Raw genomic sequence first — 8943 nt, forward strand, 5'->3', positions numbered from 1 at the left:
AAGAAGGGGCCTAGGCCCCCACTATCCCCTTCAATGGCATGCTCCCAATGATCTATAGACCTCCTGCTAGACCCCACCTCTTAAAGGATCCACCAACCTCCCAATAGTGATAATCTGAGGATCAAGCCTTTTCTTTCTCTCTCTCTCTCTCTCTCTTTTTTTTTTTTTTTTTTTTTTTTTGATGGTGCTGGGGATCAAACCCAGGACCTTTCACATACTAGACACATGCTTTGCCACTGAGCTAAACCCCAGTCCTGGGACCAATTCTTTTGGGACCAGGCCTTTTGGAGGACATTTCAGATCCAAACTATAACACCCACCTTCTATTCAAGCTCTCCAGGGGCCTGGCCAGGTCTTGCTTCCCCAGAAACAGGTATAATCTAAGAGTTCTGAAGGGAAGTTTGAGATGATATTTAAAAATAAGTATTAGGGAACTAGGCATAGTGGTACATACTTGTAATCCCAGCGACTCAAGAGGCAGGAGGATCATAAATTCAAAGCTAGCCTCTGTAATTGATGGAGGCCCTATGCAACTTAGAGAAATCCTGTCTCAAAATAAAATATAAAAAGGGCTGAGGATGTGGCTCAGTGGTTAAGGGCCTCAGGGTTCAATCCCAGGTACTAAAATAAAAAGTATTAGAGCTGGGGGATGTAGCTTAATGGTAGTATGCTTGCCTAGCATGTACAGGGCCTTTGGTTTGATACCCAGCATTACAAAAGAAAAAAAATATTTTTATATATGTAAACATTCAAAATAAATCTTAAATACCAAATGGAGATGATGCTTATGACACTTTGTTTTGCTTTGTTTTTAGTGATGCTATAGCTCAAATCCAGAGCCTTGTGCATATTAGGCAAGTGCTGTAGAATTGAGTTACATTTCCAGCCCCATTTAATTTTTATTTTTATTTATTTTTTAAAAACACATATATTTAGTTGTAGATCGATACAATACCTTTATTTTATTTATTTTTATGTGGTGCTGATGATCTAACCCAGTGCCTCACAGGTGCCAGGTAAGCACTCTACCACTGAGCCACAACCTAAGCCCCCCATTTCATTTTTAAATGGCTACGTATTAACAAGCCATTTAGGCTACTTCCACATTTTACAAACATTATTGTGTATTACGCTGTTTAGCATCACTTTGTTAGATAGCTTCCTGCCAGTAGAATTACTACTTTAAAGGAGGTGGATATTTTTAAAAATATTTTTGCTAGTTATTGATGCACCTTTACTTTATATTTATATTTATATGTGGTGCTGAGAATCAAACCCAGTGCCTCACACATACTAGGCAAGTGCTCTACCACTGAGCCATAACCCCAGTCCCAATGCGGTGGATATTTTTAAGATTGATAAATTCTAACAAATTCTTTTCCAAAAAGTTCTACTATCAGCATAAGAGTGAGCCTTGAAAGTAAGATATTCAGACTCTAAACCTTGGGATTTTCATTCTGTGCTAAATCTGTGAGCCTCCATTTTCTTATCTGTGAAATGGAGATGACTGTACTTATCATGGTCATAAGAATTAGAGGTGTTTGCTAAGAAAAAAAAAAGTAGTTGTGATTACAATGAGATGAGATAAAGATTTTTATCTGAAAAGCTGACTGTAGGATTCCTCTTGGGAAACTGTCTTTGCTCAGGAAATGCCTTAATAGTATGGTCTGATATGAAAAGAAAAATGGATTCTTGTTCTTCCTTTTCTCTACTCCAGATAGTTCAGAGTTAGAGATAAGTACTACTGAAAATATAGTGAGAGGAATTTTGATTCTTGGGGATAGGGTCGGGTAAACCCAAGGATGAAGGAAATAAGGAAGCCAATAAAGTAAGGAAGCAGCAGGGGTGAGTGAGAATGGCCAGCTACCCAAAGGGACTCTGAAGAACAGTCTAGCCAGGGAGATATTCCCTAGGACAGGAATGATGGAAGGACTAGAACATTCGGTGTGTCTGTACTGGCTATGAGTTAAACCTCTCCCTTTAACACCTCAAATTTGGGTACATACTGATTTCAGAGAAAATAAAGAAAAAGTTCTGTGTGTTCCATGTCTGGGCTGATGCCAATAGAAAAAAAGGGACCATATATAAATGTGAGAGGGAATTCTACTAAAGTAAAAAATTAGACAAAAAAAAAAAAAAAAAGGAGTCCTTGAACTCCTTGGAATATTAGAGGAGACACCTTCCTCCCTTTGTGGGATGAGCCACAACCATTCTAGAGAAATTAGTATTGAGAAGGATGATCCCATAAAGGGGAGGTCAGGAGGGCAGAAGCTCAGGCTGCTGATATTAAATAGTAGTTTGAGGAAATGTGAAAGCCACAAGGATTGTGACTTCCATAGATGAGGCCTAATTGGGGTTCCCAGATGCTTCTTATTTATTTACATAGTTAAAAGCATTTATAAATACTTTCAGGCTGGGCATGGTAGCACACACCTATAATCCTAGCAACTCAGGAGGTTGAAGCAGGAGGACTGCAAGTTAGAGGCTAGCCTCAATAACTAAGTAACTTAGCAAGGCCCTGTCTCAAAAAATAAAAAGGGCTGGGAATGTGACTCAGTGGCTAAGCGCCCCTGGGTTCAATCCCTGGTACCCATCCCCCACAGTTTTCAGGACCTGGTGTGGGATGAGACCTGGGAAGGGGCCCCAAATAGCTAATGCCCTCTTATCCTGGGTTCTACCTCTCTCCAGTGACCTAGCCTAATCTTTGCTCCTGTATTCTGGTCCTGGCTTTACAAAGAAGTTCTGAGGGGCAGGGCTGTGTTTTTGTGAAATACAACCTTGAATTAAGGCAGATAACATCATTTTATCTGTGTATCTATGTTCATTCTTTTATACAGTAGGTGCTAACTCAAAGTGGCCCACACCTTAAACATGGTCTATCCTGCCCAGCCCTTCACAGTCTTATGACTAGCTAATTTTTTCCAGAAGCTCCTACAATTTGGCATGGCTCTTTCTCCCTTGGTGGAATGTTTTTTTCACTTTAAATGTCAGCTGGGCATTTGAACTTCAAGGGCAAGTTTGTCCTCCCTCTGTAAGTTCCCCTTCACCTCCCTAACCATGCCTACATATCCAAGTCCTAAGCATGCTCCAGGGTCCTACTCTAAAGTCACCAACCTCTCAGTCCTGGGTGGCATCTCAACTTTCACCATAACATTAATTTTCCCACACCTCACATCACATTCTTTCTTGAATTATAGACATTTATTTTTGTATATGTCTCATATCCTGTACTATTTTTTAATGCCAAAGCTCCTTGAAATTGGGCATTAAATCTCAGCACATAGTAGCCTCTCAGGAAAGAATATCTGAACCAGCACAATAGCACATGTCTATAATTCCAGTGACTTCCAAAGGCTAAGGCAAGAGGATCATAAGTTCAAGGCCAGCCTAGGCAACCTAGTGTGACCCTGCCTCAAAAGAAAGACTTTTTAAATGGACTGGGGAGGTAGCTCAATGATAGGGTGCCCCTGTGTTCAATCCTCAGTACTAGAAGAAATTTTAAAAAAAAATCTATTGAATGAATTAGTGGCTGCTAAGTGCCAGGCACCATTCTAGGTAATGGGAATAGAGAGATGAATTACATTTGCATGAACTCCATTTGCAAAGAAATGTGGTGTCTTGTGGGGAGAGAGATCCATAATAAGATAATGCAGGGGCTGGGGATATAGCTCAGTGGTAGAGCACTTGTCTTTGCATGCACAAAGCCCCCCCCCTCAATCTCCAGCACCACATACATACATACATATACACACAAACAAACAAATAAATGGATAATGCAAAATTGGAAATAAATGCAGAACAGAACAGTGAGATGGCACAGAGTCAATTCTGGATTTGAGTCTTGGCTATGCCCTTCATAGCCATGTGACACTAGCAGTCACTTGACTTCTCTGGGTCTCAGAATAAAATAGTACCTATTTCATAGAGTTATTGATATATATAAGGCCCTGGCACCATACTTGGCCCATAGTGAGCTGATACATGCCAGCTATCTTGCAGGGGTGGACAGGGAAAGCTCTTGAATAAACAAGGGGCAATCTGATCTAAGCTTCTGAATCAGAGTTGCCCAGGTAGACATGAGAAGAACTTTAAGGGAAGGGAACTGCATGAATAAGAAAATAGTTTATCATCACCCAAAGAAAAGCTTTACAAAAAATTAAAAACAGCTGGGGTTGCAACTTAGTGGTAGAGTGCTTGTCTAGCATGTGTGAGGCACTGGGTTTGATTTTCAGCATCGCATATAAATAAATAAATTAAAGGTCCATCAACAGCTAAAAAAAAATATTAAAAAAAATTAAATACAGGCTCTACTGCTCAGGAAGTTTGTGCTCCTTGACATAGGCACCAAAATATTCAGCAGGCTCAAGGCAAAGCTATGATTCAAAAGGAGAGAATACCAGAAGAGAATGACCTTGGGCTGTGGTTGTAGCTCAGTGGTAGAGTGCTTGCCTACCATGTGTAAGGCACTGGGTTCATGAGTGAGGCACTGGGTTCTATCCTCAGTACCACATAAAAATAAATAAATAAATAAATAAAGGTATTGTATCCATCTACAACTGAGAGAGAGAGAGAGAGAGAGAGAGAGAGAGAGAGAGAGAGAGAGAGAGAATGAATGAATAATCATATAGTCTCAAGACTGCCACAGGCTTTGACCTCTGCCTGGTATAGACTGGCTATGGGCTAGGTACCAGTTTTCGGAGAGCAGTACACTCCTCCATGAAGGAAAAAGTTATTTTCCTGGTGTGACCATTCACATTGATACAAAGAAGCTTTATTCAGAGGCTCCTACCTCAGCCCAACCCTGTCCTCATAGCAAACTTGTTTTGTTAGGATGGATTAGTCTCTTAGATAAATATTTGACATTTCCTTTCACAGCAGTTTAATAAGAGATACAGATGCAGACATTAATCATCCTGCCCTCCCCCTCCCCCTCCCATGTCATACCATCTTATAGGCACCCTCTACTCCTGGAGAAGTGCAGGGGAGGGCGAACAGCCATGGGAGAGGGGAGAGGTGGGATGTGTAAGGACTAGAATTTGGAGGCCTTGCTGCCAGGTGCTCAATAGCCAGGCATGATTAAGTAAACTGGAGAGAATCTCACTAGCCTCTTTCCTTCAAGGGCCTGGAGGGATTTGCAAGATTCTGGTGATAGCTTTTCTAAGTTTTAGGTACCTATAGGGTGCATGCTAACCATTGTCATTCAAAGTAGGAGAGGGTGTCGCTGTGAAATTTCCTCCTGCAAAGGGAAGGAGCTATGAAATTCTGAACTTACTTCCTAAACTGGCAGCCTCCATTTTTCTCTGGTGCCTTAGAGAACAACCATTTTAGGAATTACAGAAAGCAGAGGTAGGTAAGCACCCAGAAAGAACCAGACAGACATTACAGACATTCAGTCAGTAGCTCATTTACTGAGCCATCCTCCCCTCCCTCCTTCTGCCAGCTCCTTGCTTACCCTCTTCCCTCTGTCCCCGCCCTCAAAAAGACATTAATGAAAACAAAGTGAGACAGTGTGGTGGTGCATGCCTGTAATCCTCACTACTCAGGATGCTGAGGCAGGTGAATCACAGGTTGGAGGCCAGTCTGGGTCATTTAGTGAGACCTTGTCTAAAAATTTAAAAATAAATAAATGGTACACACCTGTCATCCCAGCAACTTGGGAGGCTGAGACAGGAGGATCACAAATTTGAGATTAGCCTCAGAAATTTAGCAAGGCCCTGAGCAACTTAGCAAGACCCTGTCTCAAAATAAAAAATAAAAGTGGCTGAGGGACTGGGGTTTTGGCTCAGTGGTAGAGCGCACGATTAGCATGTTCAAGGCCCTGGGTTTGATCCTCAGCACCACATATAAATAAATAAATAAAATAAAGGCATGTGTCAACTATAACTACAAAATATTTTTTTTAAAAAGTGGCTGGGGATGTGGCTCAGTGGTAAAGCACCTCTGGATTCAATCCTCAGTTTCAAAAATAAATAAATAAACATGCAAAACAAACAAATAAGGCCAAGGATATAGTTTAGTGAGCGATAGAGCACCCCTAGGTTAAACCCCCAGTACGGGTGGGAAAAAAAACCCAAACCAGAAAACAGTGTAGAAAGTCAATTGGGCAGGCAGTTTAGTTCTGAACACACTAGACGCTTTTTGTGTGTGGGCTTTGGAGTTCCTTAGAATGCCCTTGGCTGGGGGACATGGCATTGCACTCTGCGTGGATCAATGAATAGACTGGCAGACCAAGAAATCACAAGCTCTAGGTGTCAGATCAATTTAACTCACATAAACTGTGAGCCTGCGGGAGGCTGGAACCCAAGTCTGAGTGAAGCCCAAGATCTAAAACCAGGGGAGGGCCTACAGAAGCAGCAGAGAAGCCAGGTTTGTGGATGGTTTGCACACAGTAGCCTATGGACCAGATCTAACCCTCCCACATTCTGTGAGCTAAGAACAGTTTTTACAGTTTTCATGTAATAGTTGAAAAAAATCAAAAGGATAATATTTTGTACCATATAAAAATTCTATGAAATTCAGTTTTCAGTATCCATCAGTGAAATTTTACCAGAACATAGTCACGTCCATTCACTTATGTATTGTCTGTGCCTGGCTGCTCTTGCACCACAACTGCAGAGTTGAGTACCTGTGTCAGAGACAAAGATGTTTACTTTCTAGCTCTTTACAGAAAGTTTGCTGGGTTGGGGATGTGGCTCAGTGGTACAGCACTTGCCTGTCATGCATGAGGCCCTGCGTTTGATCCCAAGCACTACAAAGAAAAAAAAAAAAAAAACAACTTTGCTGACTCCTGCTCTTTTTCACTCTTTCCATAACAATGAGGATGTGATTGGCTTAAAGAGAAAGTGTAGGTGAAACAAAATGGAGCTTACAAGTGTTTCCTAATATGCTTTAACAAGTATCAGCTCATTTGTCCTCACAACATAAGGAGTGAGGATAAGAACTGTCATTTTCTATGGAGGAAACAAAGGCATTTGCCAAAATGGTGGAGTTAGAAAGTGGTGGTGCCAGGGCCTGCACCAGGCTGGTTGTCTCCTGAGGCCACCCATGAGCCAGGGCAGAGTGATGATGACCTGGAGAAGTGGGCACGCAGTACTGCAGATCAGTAGTTGATCTAAGAAAGGCTGTGAAAAAGGTAAGACTTAGACACTTAAAGCCTTCCATGGAATATATATACTATGTTTAGGGTTGGGAATCTAATGATATTTTCTGAGGATGAGAGGAGTTGTGCATGAGAACTCCAGTTAGCTAGGACAGTTGGGGACAAGCCATGGCAGTCCCCTGTGAAGGGTGGAAGTGAAGAAAGACCCTACACCTGGACTGCTGGGCTCAGATTCTCACTGAGCTGCCTACAGCTGTGTTTGGGGAAAGTTGCTTAGTTATAAAAATATTGTCTGCCTTGGTGGGCAAATGTAAACACACATAAAGAAGGGGGCCTGATACCCTTCACTCGACTATGTGTGTCATTATTATGGTTACTGTTATTAGGAACACTTTATTGTTATGAGCTTATCAAAAAGGCCTGATACATAAAAAATAAAAATACAAGTGGAGACCTGTGCTTGGGAATACCAAGTGGGAAGCATGGGGGAAATCCAGAGGAAGCGAGCTTATATGTGCAGTTGGTTTTGGGGTTCCCCAAGGCCACCAAGAGAAGGAATGAAGAGGGCCAAAGTAAAGACTTAAATTTATTCACCCTTGGGAAGCCTGGCTTTGTACCCAGCTCCTGATACATATTATTAAGCTTTATTCTTTTCTGTCATCTCCACTTTAGACAAAGAAGCCCAGGCTTGGAGTACAGCTAGAATTGTAAAAAGTATCTCAAGAAAGTATATCCTGAGACTGGCCACAGCCCGACCTGCTAGGTCCTGGGTCCCATCTACTCTTAGCTATCAGTGGCCATATTTCTCTGCAGATAATGTTCACAAGGTTCCCTTATACAACTGGGCCTCCCTTACCTGTACAGGGACAGAGATGGTAGTCACTGCCACATAAGGTGAGTGCTGTGCCCCAGTCTTGGTGTATTCTTGGCCCAGGCCCTTGAGCAGAGGCAAGTTTGCCTTCATTTCACTGTGACTCAGGAATGCTTGGGGTAGAATCCAAGTTACCCCAGAGGGTCAGTCTTAAGGATGAAAATCTTGCTTACAGGGTTTCTGGGCCCTTCCTCTGACCCTCGGTGGCTTTTTTCTGCTGCACTGCTCAGACCCTCTTTCTTGGGATGTGGCAGAATAAGCGCCTCTTCCATGCTGAGAATAGCATGGGGTACTTACATGTGCATTAAGGAACTATCACTGGGATCTTGGGAATACAGTCTGGAGTCAAGACAGACCTGAGTTTGAATCCTGGCTCTGCCACTTACTATGTGACCCAAAGGAAATGTTTCCATCTCTTAGAGTCTGTTTATCATCTGGAAGGTGATGCTGAGAGTTAGGTACAAAGTCTGTTTGCCCATGAAAATGGTATCTGATAGTCTTCCCAGCTTGTCTTACTGATGAAGAAACAGGCTCAGGGATTTGCCCAAGGTTGATAGTGAGCAGATGGAACTGAGAAGTCAAAACTCAGGTTCTCTACTCTACACCATGTGCAAAACTCATTACCCTTTACGCATCCATGTTCTGCCCAGCTTTTCTTCCTGTGTCATGGAGAATAGAGAGGATGGGAGGAATGCTGGGCACCTCTACTTGCTGCTTAAGCCTCCAGGTGAGTCATGTTTTGGAAAGGGCTTGCTGCTTACTTTACTCTTCCTCTCCTGCCATGACAGATACTCCTTTTTAACTATAGTCCCTACCAGGGGTGTCCAGAAGGCAGGACTAAGAATGTCTTCCGAAGGAGTTGAGACCAGCCCAGTCAAATCCCTGGCTCAAGGCCAGGTTCTCTTACCAACCAGCAGGTGTGATAAGTTGGCAGATTCTATGGTGGTCACAAAACCACATGTCCACAGGACCT

The sequence above is a fragment of the Marmota marmota genome, unplaced genomic scaffold (assembly GCF_001458135.2).
Source record: "Marmota marmota marmota unplaced genomic scaffold, marMar, whole genome shotgun sequence".
NCBI classification, from domain to species: domain Eukaryota; kingdom Metazoa; phylum Chordata; class Mammalia; order Rodentia; family Sciuridae; genus Marmota; species Marmota marmota.